The sequence below is a fragment of the Chelon labrosus genome, assembly GCF_963514085.1.
Source record: "Chelon labrosus genome assembly, chromosome: 11".
NCBI classification, from domain to species: Eukaryota; Metazoa; Chordata; class Actinopteri; order Mugiliformes; family Mugilidae; genus Chelon; species Chelon labrosus.
Window position 1 is genome coordinate 7,324,886 of NC_140344.1, and position 19,080 is coordinate 7,343,965.

The 19,080-nt window shown below is 42.0% G+C and overlaps 1 protein-coding gene across 1 annotated transcript in view; it reads right to left on the reverse strand.

The window, feature by feature from the left end:
• Window positions 1-12,298, reverse strand: part of LOC311495702 (unconventional myosin-IXAa-like) — a 118,742-nt gene extending 106,444 nt beyond the window's left edge. Inside the window, exon 1 of the mRNA XM_084555248.1 lies at window positions 11,815-12,298. The gene's annotated coding sequence lies outside the window, so the exon portion shown is untranslated. The remainder of the gene's footprint in view (window positions 1-11,814) is intronic.
• Between the last annotated feature and the right edge of the window lie 6,782 nt (window positions 12,299-19,080).

Below are 19,080 nucleotides of genomic sequence, written 5' to 3' on the forward strand. Positions count from 1 at the left end.
TGTGTGTGTGTGTGTGTGTGTGTGTGCGTGTTTGCAGAATGTGTCACGACTCAAAGACCCTTCATTCACACCCATGTAGCCACAGCGGGCCGACTTTCACACCCCGCTCTGACTAAATTAAATCCCACTGTGCTCACCTTGACCTCCGCTTTAAAACACACACACGCACACCCCCTCACACACACACACACAATGTCTTCTCACTGTCACACATAGCCCTCACTCTCTCTCTCTCTCTCTGGTGATAGTTTTCAGCGCCGTGACAACAGCCAACCACAATGCTGCTACTCGGAAGCAACGGGCCAATTGGCCGCCGACGTTCGTTCATCACCGGCCAATGGGAGCGCTCCGTCTGTGTTTTTTTTTTTTTTTTTTTACATTAGAGCAGCTTTCATCATTGTTCCAGATGAGACTGTAGTGCTGCTGCTCAGCTCTCCTTGTTGTACCAAAGAGCTTCTGCAGCCTGAGAGAGCTTTTTATTAACGACACCGCCGTAAGACGACTCCCTGATGGATACATGCTGCACGGTTCCCAAAGACTTATTAGGTGCGGCTCCTCATCCATCATACACATCCTCAACTGCCCCTTTAAGCTGCTTGTTATTAGCGGTCCTTGCTCCACGTTTTAATTGTTTACATATCTCATAGCTCTTTGTTTCCGTAGTATTTATTAGATCTCATGCATACTGTCCAAGTCTCAATTTGCTTAAACTCTACATTAAAAATATCTAAAACAACCGTGGTACAACAGGAGATGTCACATTTCTTTAGGACAATGTGAAGATAGAGCCGCACACACATGAGTAACAGGCTGACAGTAATATGCCTCTCTGTTATTAGGTTTTACTGGTATAATGGAGAAAATATGAGATAAAAATCCCTCTTACCTGATGCCACTTCTGAGTTAATAAATACAGAAGAACATCTCTGTGAATCTCATCAGCGGATCCCCTTGTTGTTACCAACACTTGCTGCTATTTGAGAGCAAGCGAGCGAGTGAGTCTGGCTCCTAGCTGCTGCTGCCTGACAGCGAAGGTTGAAGAGGTTATGTTGTCACAGGGACCACGAGCCCAAATGAATGAACGAGCCGTAGCAGACGGAGGTGGTAGAAGAAGGGCCGAGCATCGAACGCCTGCACATCCAAACGCAAACAGCAACTAATTGCTTGGCTAACATACGAATAATGACGATGGAAACGAGGAAGAGGAGCCAGGATAAGGCAGGCGGTGAGGAAAAACAGGGACACTGCAGGTCTTTGTTGTTATTGTTGTTGTTTATGAGACCAACAAGACAGACGTGAGTTTACGAGGATTTTAGTGAATAAAAAGAAAGAGAAAAATCATGCTGAATTGTGCTAAGCTGCTTCACTATTATATTTTAATATGAACTAATCTGTTGATGAGTTAACAATTGACTAAATTTTTCATTACAGTTACTTACAGGTTTTTATAAATTTAAATCCCTTTTCAGAGTCTGGACCCTATTTTTAACATAAAAATAAAAACTTAAACAGGAAAAACTATCCAGAATAACAGTGATAGTAATGTCAGAACATGGCTTTACAATTCCAGTAAGGATTTTTTAACTACATAGTAAGTTGCTCTACCAAAAAGTATTCAGTTGAATGACCACCTTTCTGAAGCTGCTTCAACATAAACTGAACATGTTATGAAACTCCAGTGCAGGCTCGTCATATTCAGTAATGTACCTAATGAACTGGCAGTGTGTAATAAGAGAAGAAGAGAGTACAAGAATACACACGCTTTTACAAACCACATCTGCACTTAGTGATGGTTATTATTATTTAAAGAGAGAGCCACACACATGCACAACATATACGCTTCTCAGATGAGAGAGGTTTAGCTTCTTTACCCCTCTATAATATTAAATATTTGGGAATTGGGAACTGCTACTTCCCAAAAAATATACCTGAATACGGAATGATAATAAAAACATATACTGAGATTGTGCGTGCGTGCGTGTTTGCAGAATGTGTCACGACTCAAAGACCCTTCATTCACACCCATGTAGCCACAGTGGGCCGACTTTCACACCCCGCTCTGACTAAATTAAAAAAATATATTTTATATTAAAACTGCTGCTGCTAAGACAGCGCATATACAGTAACTCTGCACACATAACTCAAGATTTGACCGCTGACATAGCCCTCTTTACTTGTTACAACATAGTGCAGGATGATGGCAGGGCAGGACAGGACAATGAGACAGAAGTGTCCCGCAACCTGCATTGTCCGATCTGCAGCACACATCACGTGACTCCGAGCCATTGAACCAGTGGCTCCTACCTGCTATATCCGTATTGGGCCGTCCCAGTTTAGAATTGCGCGCCATAAGTAGGGCAAACTGTGGGACACAACAACTTTCATACAACCTTGGCAGAATGACTAAGCATTTATAGCCACACGGAGAAAAGAGACACACACAGAGGGCGATGGAAGGAGAAAGAAAATATGAAGAAAAGGGAAAATAAGGACAAACAAGCTACAAATTTACATGCGCTGCATGCTGTTTGAATTTTTCGACATCAGTGTCAAGAAGACAGAATATTGTTACAGATTCATTCATGTTGCTTATTGTTAAACAGAACACTATTAATATACAAAAAAATGGTTGGCTGCGTGTTTGTGAAGGGTTACAGAAACACTTTTGGAGAACATTATGGAGTCCCAGTGAAGTTGACCTTTGACCTTAAGGATATAAAATGTTATAATTTTATCCTGTTAGACGATTGTAAGAATTATTGAGTCATGGCTAAAACAAGTCGTGTGAGGTGACAGCAATGACAGTGATGTCAAAACAAGGCTTCTGTTAAAGATAATTCATAAAGACATTCCTGAAACTCACAAGGAGACAGACAGATTCTGAAAACGTAAAAGTCAAGGTGACTTCTTCAAATTCCTATTTTTTTTTTTTTTTTTTCCAAAGACATCACGTTTACAATCATATACAAGTGAGGAAAAAAAGCAAATAATCCCATCTGGGAAGAATGTACCATTTTTTTGATAATTAAAATAATTTCTAATGACTTTAGTGTCATTTAACTTACATTTAATTAATAGTTTCTCCCTAAAGCATTAGTATTTCTTAAATCAGGAAATATTTGATGAAATAATGTGTCAGCAAGTCAGGATCAGTGCTCAATACCTAATCCTAAAAACAAACAACATGAACAATGAAGGCTCCTACAGCAGTAAGACACAGCGATCAGACTTCATTCAGCGCCCCATCAAACTGAGTGGGCCACACCCAAGTCCTCTGGTCGCAGACTGCTTTGTTCTTGATCCGGCCACCGCCATCTCTCTCTCACACACACACAAACACACACAGCCAACAGCATACTGTAACAAAGCAGTGGCAGACACTAGGTCACATGCTTGCCTTGCCTGCCTGTCATACTGTGCATGTATTCAAATTCCTCTCGCGCGTGTGAGCCGGCTGCCAGCGCTCTTCAGCAGGGCGTAGCTTGGCCGCGGCTCCCAGCCCGCAGCCGGGGCCACGGTGACTGAAACCAGACGCGGCTCGCAAACTAACTGACAGCACAAATGCGAGACAAGCGCTTATTAAACAGAGTAATTCAGCACCAAGAGAAGTGACGTGGTTGCGCAATAACACAGCCTCCTGAGTCTGCAGGCATTCCGTCAAAAATGTTTAAAGAACTGAACCACAGACACGGGCGACATGTGACATTATCGGCTGCCTCCGAACCCCAAAATGACATGGTGTTAATTGCAGAGGGGCAAGAGTTTTTCTTACTGCTGATTTACCCTCTCAGGCATTTTATTCACAGGCAGCGTCTGGCTGGCTTTAGGGGAGAGTGGCTGGCTGAGCTAGATCTGTCAATCTGAGCACCGGCTCCATCAATCTGCTGGTAACACACTGAGACAAACAATGCAAGCATCAGCATCAGCAGCACAGCTAAAGCGCAGAGGACTGAGGACTACTACTGACTCACTGTAGCCACTGAGAACCTTCAGTTCAAGCATGTGTTTTCTACTTCCTAAACACCACAGATCACAACCTATTGCCAAGTCACGACGTCTCATATTGTAACAAGAATTTGAGATCTTTGAGCACTTGTGCATCTCTGCCTCCTTCCATTGTTTCCTGTGGCTTCCTCAAACCGGCACGTCCAGCTGCGACTGCCGTGGGTTTGGCTTCTGGCTCCGCTCAGCTGCTCCACTCGTAACAACACAATAAAAAGGCAGCTCCCTGAGTTGATAAACCGAGTAATTCATGACATATTTTATTGATCGCTGCGGGGAAATTCCACTTACTTGCCCCAGTCTGCAGTCTTCTGAGAGTCAGGGTCATCTGTGACCTCGAGGCTTCTGGGGATTCAGGGAACTGATCAAAGACACTTCAGCAGGACAGATGACTACTCACATAATACTTGGACAGGGGTCATGTGGATCATGTGGATGGACTCTGAGTGGATGAGTAGAGGGCGATAACCTGGCAAGACTTAAAGGGAAATTCCACTTTCACACAACTTGGGTCTTATTTTTGTCTTTTATGGCCCTCATTTATATCAATTATTATACACCTTCCAGTTAATCATCATTAAAAAGATGTGAAGTAGTCAGATGAACGTCCACCTGGGTTATTTGACACCAGAAACAATGGAGAAGGCTAAAATTACGAAGCAAAGTGTCCGACACCAACTCTCAGTTTTGACCTACTGAACACAAAAACTGTTTTATTATGACACGAAGGATTCTTTCAGCATTTCAAGTGCACTTACTACCACCATAATATCCAAATGAAGTGGTTTAGATAGTCTTACAAACTCTAAAGCTGAAATATTGACTTGTTAAAAACTGATTGCATTTTATAACTGTTGCTGTTTTTTTGGACTGTACTTTTCCCAGATACAGTAGAACAGTTATATAATCAACATTTATTTTATATTTAAAAAAGGATCAGATGCCTAATTCTGGTTTAAAACAAGTCTCTCGTAGCAAACAAACATCTCAGCTTTAAGGCATTTTAGAATCTTTCAGCTGATTGCTTTTGTTTTCTGGGTCCACAGCTTCACTGTGTCGACTCTCTTTTATTCTTTCACTGCCTTTCAGACAATTAAAACCAATACATATGTAGTACAAAAAGTACTGCACCACAGGACTATCGAACGAACCCTCCGTCAGTCGTACTTTATGCCTCCTTACATTTAATATACCAACAAATATAAGAACAAATGATTCTTTTCAGTGTTTAAAATCTAGATCTAGCAACCTTATACATTCTTTTTATGAGTAAAAATTTCAACTTGACATCAAAGACTGTAAGTTGGGTAGACAGGGTGTGTCCCCAAGCATGGGACAAACCTAAAGACTAACTGAAAGTTAGTCTGGACAAACCACACAGATTGTTCCTACCAGCCTGAACGGATCTTTAGTCTTTGACGGTCAGGATGGAGCAGAAACCTTGAGGGCGAGTAAACATAATGAATGAATGAATGTCTATTCATCCTAAAGTCACGCGCAATTGGCCTGAATACGATGATACACAGCACTGTTGGCTGGTTGATTTAAAGCGAATCCCTCAACATGTATCAATGCCTACACTGCTTCTCTTAATCATCCCTGCTCCCGGCGAGAGTCTCCCCCATCCATAACCAGCCAAGCAGGATGGAGGCAGGCGTAGCGATGCTGCTGGCTGCTCTGTGCCCAGGGCAGTGCCAGGGGACTGATCCATGCCCTCGCCAGCTGCTGCTTGTTACAAGAAACACAATCTTCAGCTCTATGTGTCAAAATAAGTTCTGCGACAAAACCAAGACGCGTTTATTTGCACAAGGAGAATTTTCTTGAAACGGCGCCTAGCGCACTGACAGCCATATTATGAGGTTAAATGAACGATACAAAGAGATGTGAGAAGCGATAATGAATGCACAAATTCACCCAGCGCTCGGCTTTGAACAGCTGAATAACAAACAGCAAGCCCCACTCAGAAAGGAGCCATGTTGGAATCAAAAGGACTTCTGCTAGCATGCTAACTATCTACGCCAGTGACACGTTTCATGCTGCAGCAACTCTTTTGAAGGAGGCTGCGGAAAACGTGAAAGGGACTCTAATATGATGAGACAGCTGCACAAAAGAGAGGTAAGGAGTTCACACTGGCTGGTTGTTTCTTTGTTTTGGATATATTTTCTTTGAGTTTTATTCTCCGCAAAGAAAATGTAAAAGCTGACAAGCAACATGTGTTTATGAATTAACTAGATGATGTCTGCGGGAGGTGGTCAATAGGATGAACGTCACTTAAACACTCAAGAGACTTATCAGAGCGGCTACACTGTGATGAATCACTTTCATGTCACATGAGTGTCTCAGAGGTCAACGGGTCACCTAATAGTGGCATAAACAGCACAAGTGTGTCAGCAGTCACCTAAGTGATCCATCTGACAGTGTCGATATTCTGAGCATGTGCACGATACTTTACTGATGTCAAACTGATTTTTTATTTTATTTTTTTCAATCCAGCTGTGTCCACATGAATGCCAAAGTGCATTGCTGGCTGCGAACTGAAGGACACGAGGACACATCAAATTCCTGAGGAATGTGACCGCCGCTCGTAAAGGACTTAAGGTTCAAACTGTGGCCAATTTTATTTTACTTTAGCGTTTCTGCATATGTCTATAGTGCTCAAGCTCAGGCCCATTAGTTCCTACAGAATGTTTCTAAACAGGTCATATTTGCTTTCTAAAAAGATGAAATTATTTCCTCAAACTGTTGGGCACTGTGTTTTTTTGCAATTGATACTAAAACTCGGGTGGCACAGTGACGTGTTCTCTCTGTGTCTGCGTGGGTTCTCTCCGGGTACTCCAGCTTCCTCCCACCGTCCAAAGACATACATGCTTGTTAGGTTCATTGGTGATTCTAAATTGGCTGTAGGTGTGAGTGTGAATGGTTGTCTGTCTCTCTGTGTTAGCCCTGCGATAGACTGACGACCCGTCCAGGTTGTACCCCGCCTCTCGCCCGATGACAGCTGGGATAGGCTCCAGCCCACCCGCGACCCTTCACAGGACAAGTGGTTACAGAAGATGAATGAAATGAATGAATGATACCAAAACTCTAATAAAATAGTGTATTATTTGGGAGCTATTTCCAGCTGTGCATTAAAACCCATTTGGTGCGCTAGTAGAACGATGATGTTTGCAATATTAACTCAAAATAAACTCCAGTATCCCACTACATGACAATTAAGCAATGTGTCTTGTAGTGCAAGCGTGCATCCCACTATCTTTTACTAGTGCTTGGGCCACAATTGAGCTCTATGACAGAAACAAAGCAGAAAATTCAGGCTTCAAATACAAAAACAATTCCTCTTAGAGTCGGCAGATAGTTGATTTTGATCATTTTGAGGGCAGAATTTGTTGATGGTGTGAAAAATATGCAGTTTCACAAGATGCACCCTTTAAATAACAACATTTCTGGATTTAAAATACCCATTTTTTGGTATCCTTATAAATCAGAGTGAATCATAGAAAAGGAAACATCCCTGCAGACACTGGTTACATTTGAATTAATCATACCAGTCACTACAGCTCACCTCAATGACACGTAAACCCCACAGCTCAATGCAACCAGATCGGATTTATTAAAAAGGATTGCGGGAAATCACTCACAGCAGTACAAGCAGATGATGAAGGCTGAGGAGGAACAACTTACACATATATTAAAATACAGCTGGGATGCACTGCCTATCACAGAGCACAGCGTCCATATTAATGTTTTCTTTGTTTAGGTGGCTGACTCATGACTCGGGTGTGAGGGACATTTCTGGTTTAGTTAATCCCAAGGTTTAACAAAACAAAACACTGGCCCAAAGCAGCAGCCATGACATAAAAACAACAACTGGGATTATCTGACTAACCCACTGGCAACAATAGAAACCTGAGTAGTCAACTGTAGCATCTTCTCAAGTCTTCTCGTCTGTGACAGGACAAAAGCAGCTGCTATTTAAGATGCCTCAAATGCATAAACACCAGCTCCACCACCATTGTGGAAGGCTCTATAAATACACCTGGTTAAAGATGCACATCACCACACTAAAATGGTATGTGAAACATTGACCTCATCCTGGTATTCCCTTACATGAAGCCTTGAGTGTCACAGCAGGTTTGAGAGAGAGACCTGACGGCTCGGATAAGAGCGTCGGCTTGAAAAGCATTCTTCAAGTGGTCGACTAGAACAGAAATGAAGGTCAGTGGGGATGTGGATTCAAACGATTTTACGGTGGATTGGGTCTTCCCTAAATCTTCTGATGAGTTTATCCTGGTAATCTAATACACACATCATCATCAGAGCTTGTAGTTTATGATAAATCGCTGAGAAAAGTGATTGTATGTCAGTTAATATGAAACGAGGTCAGCCATGAGATCATGTTGGCCAGCTGTTTTTCCCTCTAAAAGGTTAAGAGGTTGCTCATGATGACTTATTTTACATAGTTATGTTAAGGTGAGTGAAGACTGGTCCTACAATGTTCCTACAAACTGACACTGCAATAGTTCGTCTATGAAGTGCAAGGGACTATGGGAATTCAGCCGATGCAGAGGCTGGGTGATGACGCCATGCACGGATCGAACGCTGATTGGTTGAAATGCTGGCTTGAAGCTAAAAGGAAACAACCACAACAGAGGTCGCCACTGAAAGCTCAAATAAAAAAAAGGAAGCACAAACAAGAGGCACAGACAATGGCTAGGCTGTATATATTAATATTGGTTTCACTACACAACAAAGACATCCTTTGTCCAGTCTTTTCTACAGCAGGGCCAGAGCTGATGGACCAGCAAAAGCGCAAGGGGAGTATCCTGCATTACTGGTGGATCCACATAATGTCCCATATATAGTGACTACAATAGGTAAGCATGTGTCTGAAAAGCTGTGTAGCATCAGCGCAGTACAATGCTGCGCCCTTTAACCGAACCACGGATGAGACTATGGTTGCAAAGCCTAATGCTCTGTAGATCCACCATCCACCCCAACCACTTTCATCTGACTCTGGTGTGGTTGTGTTCAACCAGGGGTTTGTTCACATTTAGCATGTCTGAATTGGTCCAGTCTGCCTCAATGTGTTAAGGCTGGAGCGAAAACTGAAATTTGAACTATTCCATTTCAAAACAACTAGATCCAGGGAGGTTTCAAGTGAAGCAAATAAGACCAGCCACTGGAACTGATGCTAACAGGCATCTGATTTTTAGCATGAAGTCAAGAGCTACACTCTCCTATGCATTTATGCACGAGGTTTACATTGGAGCTGACTAACTATTCCCCAAATATAATTGTATATAAAGTTAAAGAGACTATAATACCTTATTTTTATTTTGTTCCAGGTCAGATAAACAAACTGTAGCTGTTAAATTAATGGTGAGTTGTTTCTCATCACAGAAGGTAGAACTCTAGGGTCAAGATAAATAAATCTGTAGAGCATTTATATTCACAAACCAGTATCACACCAAGTTAAGCCTTTAAATGTCAGTCTGCTATTACCTCTCAGTGGAGAGGCTCCATTCATGTGGGGTGTGAATGGAGCCCTGTTCCTCCACTTTCTGCATATAAGGTAGACTTCATAAATACTGAATGAACAGCTGACAGCAGACTTGTGTCCAAGTGTCTGGAAAATGGGCCCCAGCGGTTGAGACGCCGCATGATGCTTAAATGGTGTTTGAGCTTGAAGTAAAGAAATTCAAATCTGGAAGAAGTGGTAGGGCCTTCAAAACTGACTGTGGGACATGGATTGAAGGCTGCTGTTCTCTATGAATTATTAAAGTGAATGGTATATATCTTACAGCAGCTTTAGCCGTGTGTGTGATTACTGCTGATGTTTGTGCTGACTGTGACTGTGCAGGACAAAAGTCACAGTGGAAGCTCTTCTTCTGCCATGGCGTCTTCATCTGTCACACGTTTCAAACGAGCACCACTGAGCCGCTCCTGAGCTTCACCACCGCGCTCACGAGCACATTCGCTGGGCAACAGGAGCTGTCAAAGCAATGTTTTCAGTTCTGCTCTCAAGGGCTTTGCCACTTACATAACATCTGAATGAAATGTTAATGTCAGCAAAGTTGATATCGCAATAAGGGAATTGTCAGACTTAACCAGCAGTGGTTCGGGGAGCCAGAGTTATCTAGAGATGGTGGAAAGTGCTTCGCCTGTCATGGCATTTTAAAATGAGGCCCCGTTATGCCTCTATCTCCTTCCCTGAAAGTGCCCTTACTGTGGCATTTCATGTAGACTGCCACAGGCCGGGAGAGAACTGTCACATGCAAGCATGGCTCTGCAACACAGCCACCTCAGAGCAGCAGCAGCAGGAGGAGGAGGAGGAGGAGGAGGAGGAGGAGGAGGAGGAGGAGCTGGGTGGGACGCCTCTTGAGGCTTTTGGGCTCGTGGACAGAGACCTTGGGGGCACTGGTTGTCTGGCCTGGTCTGGCTGAGGCCATGCAGGCCTGTTTTAACTTGCCAGCTGGTTTGAAACGAATTTCAGATTCAGCTGAAGCTCTGGCAACAAACCCAGTTTCGTAAATTAGAGTACTTTCTAACTAAACTGTCAATAAAGTCATTTCCTCTAGCCTCCATGAATGGTTTAATAGACGACAACAGACAGAGGATCTGTTCTCGTCTATTAAACCATTCATAATTTTCTTTTGTAAAGCAATCTGGAGCATTGCCTGTTGTCCTGTTGACTTGACTACTTATGCTCTGTATAATTAAAGCTGGCCAACATGTTTTCACTAAAATGACCCACCTTTTCACTTGCAAACTAACAGCTCATCTAAATGCTGACAACTAGCAATTATTCCAAATGTCAGTTTATCTCTTGATTATGTATCAGCTGCATTGTTTGGTCAGTAAAGTGCCATAAAAATAGGCCAAACAACAGCCCCAAAACCCAGTTATGTTGAATTTATTGTCATGTCAGACTGAGAAACCTAGAGCTCCATTCCCTTCTATACCAGGTTTGTTTATTTGTGGCTATTTCTTGTGAACATCAAGATTCAGCAGAGTATCTATACAGATCCCCCTCTGTAGCAGCATGACCAATGCTTTACTAGAAGAGCACAGCAGCTGTAAAAAGCAGCCATGCCCCATCAAGCAGCAGTGTGATATAGGAAGGCTTAAAGCCTGGCTGTCAAATCTCTCAATACCAAAGAGATGACAAGACTAAATCCAAACCCTGCATCCCTTACACCACAAACGCAACCCACATTCACTGAGAGCTCCAAACCTTCCTCTGCGACAATGAACCCAGCCGGCTTAGCTGTGGACGGATCCCTTCACGACCACATTCATTTACGCCAGTGCGTCACGTTCACTGCTGCTCCTGCATCGTGTCAGGCACACAAACTGCAGCCCAGATGTGGCGTACAGCACACACCGGGCAACATCTGCATCTGTACATTTACGCATTATGTAAGGAAACAGCGTGACATTTATCTGAGGCGGCGGCGGAGATGGAGGGGGGGGGAGAGGTGATAAGGGGATGGGATGGGAGGGGGGGAACCTGGGAGCCCGGAGCCCAGTGCGCGTACTGGAAGGTATGTTGACCATGTCGATTCATTGCTTTCACCGTGATAGCGAACGGGTCGTGTGCGCTGCATTTCAATTTGAATGGGGAGCAGGAGGCTGCAGCTGATGAGCTGACAGAGAGAGAGACAGACAGACAGACAGCGAGCCAGCCCGCAGGACGGAGGTTTGACATTCCCCACTCCGAGCTCGATGCTCCCTTTTTTTTTTTTTTTTTACACTGACAGCACAAAGTAAATATTGAAATAACACCCTGAAATACTAAGAGGAAAGGCTTACCTCCTCCACTGCGCCTTCAGTCTGCTGCTCCGCCAACCTCCCCGCTATAAAGCCTCTTTTCTGACGAGGAAGAGCAGGCAAGCCGTGCGCCTCCTGACCAAAAAACTCAGGATGATTTTACCGCAGGGAAACGCTGTCGTGCGTAACAGTCCGCGCCGCGTATCCGGCTGCTCGAATCTCCAAATCTGCTCCAGATATGATCCAGTTGTGTTTTTCCTTTTTTTTTTTTTTTTTTTAGTCTCCCGTTTCTCTGTGCGTGTCGTAGTCCAGTGAGCTTCTGTTTTGGGTCCTCCCGTCACGTCGTCCTCCTCCCACAGCTCCGCTCTGCTCCTCTGCTTTCTCTCTCCCTTTACCTCCGGCAGCGACCGCCGAGAGTCCGTACTACCCGCGCGTGCACTCGCTGCTTGCGCGTCCACGTAAGCCGTAGGGTGGGAGCTTTATAAGAGTGATGTGGGTGGGTCGGTGGGTTAGGTTTGGGAGGACTCTCCCGTGAAATAACAGTAATTGTTTCCCAGTGAAGAATTGGCCCATTCAATTCTGATTTCATTTGTTGTTGTTTTTTGAACAGAGTGAACATGAAGGATGTGATTACCAGGCGGTGTCACTCAGCACCACATGACTGACATGAGCGTGGGGTGTGGCCAAACTTGCCCCCCACCCCCTTCACCAACGCACACGCAAACATACACACACACATAGAGAGAGAGAGAGAGAGAGAGAGAGAGATAGAGAGAGAGAGAGAGAGAGAGAGACTTGACTCAGTGTGAAATAATGATTTAGTCTTGAATTTAGTAACTTTCTAATAAAAAAGATTTAATTTTCCCCTTTAAAATCCATTCTATAGACCAGTCCTGAGCAATACACAATAAGATATTGGTTTTAGGGAAACAACCAAATTAAAAACGTTGCCTTATACGGTAGAGACAGAATTATTTTGCACAAGATATTTTATTATCGTCAATACTGATGCATTTGTTTTAACTGGATGTGTCACTATACACTTTGCTATGTGGGATGGAGCAAATGTTATGTGTGCAACAGAAAGAAAACGTACAATGTGAGAGGCTGTGACATTTATAAAGGACTCAGTCCTGCGCAGCGTGACCGTATCGTTGATTAACTGCCACTGCTGTCAGAGGCATGTTACCCAGCGGTGTATTTATGTGCGAACGTTCATGAGAGATGAACTAGGATGGATATACATCTATCACAACATCTTCTGCGGCCTCTCTAATACGTTTTATGTTTGCAGTGTCACGTTGTTGTTTGTCTCTTCTGTCATGTTCACTGTTTCTGCCATGGTCACGTCTCCACCTATGTTCGGACCAAAATACATGACATGACATGGATGATGATGATGACATGTTGTACAGACATTTATGGTTCCAGGAGAATGAAGCCCAATGACTTTGTTTACCGCCCCCCCCCCCCCCCCCCCCCCCCCCAGACTTTCCCTCTTGCGCCACCATGTGGTTGACATTTCCGGTTCAAAGTACATTATGAAAATGTTAACATTTAATGAACTATCCTTTTACAAAACATTTTCAACAACCTAAAAGTGTTCTCTCCGCTACAAAAATTACAGTTAAAGTCTTCGCAAATTAATGCACTGGGCCGGAGTACTCTCTGGCGGGCCCGTTTTGGCCCGCTGGCCATATGTTTGACAACCCTGCCGTAGACTGTCTGTACATGCTGTTGGTCTGTACGTGGATGAAGCTTTTAACAATGACAATAACAAAATGAGCATGTGACAGCGCGGTAGGAATGAATCGTTGTCAGATTTCGAAACAAAAAAACATATTGCACATAGATGCAGGTGCAAGACTAGAGGTGAGAATGGGAAGGGGATGGATTTACTTTAGAAACAAAGGAGTATTTCTGTGACTGCATTAGAAGAATGAGTAACATGATTTTCCTTTGAAAGGCGTGTGGTGGCAAATGTGTTGCTATGAGTCAGTACAGCACAACACAACACACTCTGAAAATGGATTTGTCATTTCAAATATCAGTGTCATTTTAATTTTCGTTATCACCGTGGGGGCATTCAGTGAAATCCAACTCTTTTAGAGGTAAGGGCACACGGTTAATCTGTGGTGAATCTAATTAGAGAAGATTTAGCAGCAGATCTCAGATAAACTGCCCCTGGGCTCCTTACTCTTGACAGACAATACCTATGCTGGCAGGGGACTGATGCTCTTTACCTTCCAGTGTGTATGAGGGAAGAAACAGATCACTCACACACAGGTTTGAAAACATCCCACCTGTTTTTCATGGGATCAGTTTCCAGCCTGATGACATATTTACCAGCCAGACATGTTGAAAAGGAAATCCTCCCTTCGGCCCTGAAAGCTGGAATCCAACTCCACGTCGTGGGGCCCTCACTTGCACATTCAGGCCAGGTATAAGGGTCCAAAATGACAGGGGCTTCACATAAAATAACAGTGACAGTAGCTGATGGCAGAGGGTGGGCAGGTAGATACAATTGACTAGAAAGGTCGAAATGGTGGGGAGCATAGCCAGGAGGCTAACAGCACTCTTCTGTTAACCAGAAAACTGATACGGGATGAAAAAAAATGGCATCCTCAGAAACCGAGACAGTAGCAACAAAGGAAACCCTTGGTGTTTTTGTGAGATATATTTAGACGTTTTACTGTAAAATAAACAGGCAGTCCAAACAGGGAAAAAAGCTAAGCTGGCTCTGTCCAAATGTCTGCTCACAACCTGCTCACAACCACCGCTAAATCTCACTGATAAACACACATACCTTTGAATGTGTCATTGTCAGCCTCTAGGCCAGGGGTGTCAAAGATACAGCCAGGGGTGTCAAAACCAGTCCGCCAGCGGGTCGAAACTGACCCGCGGGATAAAGTGTAAAAGTACAAAAACTACATAAAAGGACATTAACAGCATTTTTTTTACCTATTACTAAATTGTCTAAGGGTTGCACTGTTTTAGTAAGAGTTGCAGACATAACACAACAGTGAGACCTAGAACTAAGCAGCAGACGGCTGTAATAATCAAATCTGGCTGTATGTGTATGTGACCCCATGAACTAAAATGAGTTTGAGGCTCCTGCTAGGCCAGTCGAATCTAACTGGTGGCTTGCAGTAGCTAGATATTTGGCTACCTTAGAAACAAATGAACACAATCATGTACATCCCAGCCAGAAAGCAAATAAGCATATTTTTGAAAAAGACCAAACTATGATTTACATCAAATTTTAGATTTTTAGTCCCAATGTATGGAGACCCAAAAGTGTCCGATATCAAGGTTTTTTTTGTTTGTTTGTTTGTTTTTTTAAAAAAAGAAGAAGCAGAATAGCATAATACATGAAAATGTAAAGTAACCAACAAATTGAGAAAACTTCACCTCATGGTATGCAGTAATTTTATTTTACTTTTTTCATTCCAGCAGTTTTGATTTCTACGTGAATATACGGCACCATGTATCACAAAAATCCTGTCATGACTTTTATGTTTCAGCTAGCTTTTCAGAAAATAAAGAAATATAATAATAAATAGTTTTAATGATAAAACTATATAGATGTGTAACTCGTCTTCAGCGAACTACAGAGACGTACAGATGGCAGCGAATATAAATTACTATGAATTCCACTTCATGCCAGCAATTAGGAAATCAACTAGTCTACAGAGAAACTGAAACTGCTCCAGTGGCACTGCATCACAGAGAATAATAGCATTAAAAATTCTGTCTGGTGAGCAATTTATAGTCATGCAGACACATCTAAGGTATTCTCTACAGAAATGACAACAACAACTCTACACCCACCTGAAGTGACACATTAACAGTTACCCATCTTATTTCCCAGCCATGATTACTTGGAGATCCCACCATTTCGAAACCTGCATCTAATTATGCTTTGTATCATACTTTCATAATTAGTATCGCTGATGACGTGACCGTGGAACAGGCTTTGTGATTCATAAAACGGAGATAAATATAGGACAAAGACAAAAAGGCGGATTGACTGGACGTCAGAGTCTGTCTGGTATTTTATGGGAAATGCTGGGAATAACGTTCATGGGCAGACTCATGTTTTCCGGAAACACCAAATTAAATTAGTGATGCATTAAACTCTAGTTATTTTTATGTAGCTTTACAGTAAGAAAAGGAAATTCCAAGCCTTATTCTTTAAAGTCGTGACTTGACTACATGTATATCACTAGCAACAGTGGGTCACAATATCAAGAAAAGGAGTGTTTCTGACATGCATTATTCATTTGTTGTTGCTGTGAGAATGAAACTTACACTTCATCCAAACTTCTGGAACTTCTGAAAATAAAACATACACGATAATTGTTTTTTGTTAATATAAGGGTAATGACCTTGTTTTACTTGGCATCAGCTGTTTTCAACTTTGATATATGGAATTGCTGTATCAAACAACGTACCATTAGCTTGCCAGCTTTGTCAGAGTTAGCTTCCTCACCAAAATATTTTAGCCACTGTTAACAACATTTTATATACTGCCACTGCAACAGTGTGCACTGTTAGTGATATAATTGTGTTGACAATTATTGGCAAGTGTAGTATCTTGATAAATGACTACATGTACAGTAGCTAGCTGTGAGGCTAGTGCCCAGAGCGTTTAGCTACCAGTGAATCCAGTAAAGCTAGGTTGACAGCTATGTGCCAACAGCTAAAAATGAGGTTTAATTCAAATTTCTATGCCATCTATTTTAGATATTTAACCACTTCAATTTTTTTTAAAATAACAGTTTCGTGATTCCAGCAATTTAACAGTTAATCATGTTAATATTAAAGTAAGTCTGTTATGACACACAATAATTTATTTACACCTTACATTACATAGTGACAGCATAAAGACACTTTGACCTTCTATGATGGATGGTTGGCATTTTTGATTTATATTCTGACTTATGCTTTTACTTTGTACATAACTAGCAGCTAAATATACAAACTGAAACTATGAGAGAGAGTGACATCCTCCTCAGACTGATTGGTGGCCTCTCATCTCAGCTTCTGATATTTCACCTGCATGCGGGGTAAACCTTCACCCACTATGTTGATTTTTATAGGGGCCAATAAAAACCCATTAGGATGGGGTTGTATGTTGATTACAACAACATAGGTCTCTTTAGCGATAGCAAACAATTGGAAGCCAGAGGAGATCAGACAGCTCCCATCCATCAGTCAGCCATGACCCTGTGTGTCAAAACAATGTAGCTATTTGCTAAAAAGCCTCAGATCAAATGTCAGAAATTACACCCAGCAATCAGAACGATGTGAGACATGTGTCAGAAGACTTAAAAATACAAATGTGCTGATTTCTGAAAGAGCTATAAACTCTTCAGGGATCCTGGGGGATCTGTGAGCCAGCTTCAGAGCAGACACTGGCGCCAACCAAACAAATCAAAGCGCAGTATACTCCTCATCTCTGAATAAACAGTGTGGTGTTATGGGTTGTTTACTGAGGCGTTGCAGCTGCACCTCTCAACTTTTCTGAGGTAATCCCCAGGGAACAATGTGGTGGTGTGATTATTTTATAATCTCAAGGTAAGCTGCCAGGCTTTGGCAAACTCTGGACTGTGAAACTGAGAGGAAAACCTCAAACAGACACAAAGAGATTTCTTATACAATGCTACCATATTGTAGCTGTATCCATTCAACTCACATAAATCTTTGCCTGATGATTTTTTAAAAATATTTTGACAAAGCAAACCAACTTCGAGGTCCATTTAGTAGCTGTAGTGGAGCTTTTCCTCACATCACATTGAAGAGTTTTGCCATTCTCTCCATAAAAATTTTAAACTGAAAGAATGTTGATGCCTGGTCAGGATTTGTAAGATTACTGTTTATGCAGCACTTTTCATCAAAATCATGTGGCTGGTTTGATTTTGGAATTCAATTAGCATTTGGAAAGGAAGAAAAACCTTCCCAGTTTCACTAACATCTCATTAATGTTTCAAAGTGGAAAAAGTTAACCCAGAAATATGCTAGTTGGAAACAGTCTGCATGATCTTTCTCTGCTAAATTCTCCACATATGTGACAGGACCAATAACAGTTTGACTGGTATAAATACAGGGATAACTTAACATTAATCAGGACAACAATCCAAGAACACAGACAGAGCAAAGTGTGAGCGAAAAGGGACCACACGCACATCGCCTGACCAGAGAGAGGTCAGAGGTCAGAGGTCAGAGTTCAGGGTCAGCTACAACACAGCAGCACCCGGACAGAGAAATTCTAGAGAGCTGATTTACTGCATTGACCATAAATCAACCTGGTTTAGCAGCTTGGAATATTTCTACTACCTCTATGGTTTAGCTGATTCTTGACTGGTCTGTGTTCTAAAATACACCGATCAGGCATAACATTTTTTTTATGTTTATGTTTTATGACTCTTAATATTGTGTAGGTCTCCCTTGTGCCTCCAAAACAGTTGTGACTCATGTTTTTTTAGTCGTTCCTAAACCATTTTTGTGTGGGTGTCTTTGTCAGGCTGCATCCTGGCTGCTGCCGTCAAGGAGTGTCATCTAGGTGGGTGGTACATGTCTAAAGAACATCCACTTGAATGTCAGGTGTATATATTCCAAAAAGAGTACAATTATTCACAGACTAGATGTGCTACTTCTGAATTTTGCTTTCCATACTAAGAATGGAAGGAAATCAGCCAACATCTTCACTACATATTCAAGGCAAGGTGTCCCCCTAGCGGTCAAATTGGTTACATACGGAAACAAAACTTGGGAGAATATACTCTTTATTTCATCATTAGAGGTATTTTATGTAGGTTAAGCATTTTTTCAGTACAGCTTAATAGGTGTGTTAAGACGTTACGCGTATTTCTACTAATAATTGGTAGGAAAACCTTCAAAACAATGGATGGATACCTCTGTCTGGACAAGTAAAGGTACAAAAACACACAAAACCCCACTTGATTCTAACAATTTGTCTTGTTTGTTTGTTTTTTCGCTCCATTTTTTTGTCAGATAGTATCGTTATATTATTACAGTGACATAATAGATCTCGCCACCTTTTAGTTTTATGGTATGGTTATCTGATTTCTTTCACATTATATTATCTTTCATATTTATTTAAAATAAATCAAATTACATTTTCTTTAAATATTTGCAGTAAACCTTATATTTTGGTATGTATCTAATAAATATCTTATGGCATATTTTTAACATGGCTAGCGCTTACAATTATATATATTATTGAAGTTACATTAAAATTGTCAACGCAAATTTCTACAAAAACAGTGCATCTGACATGAGGGT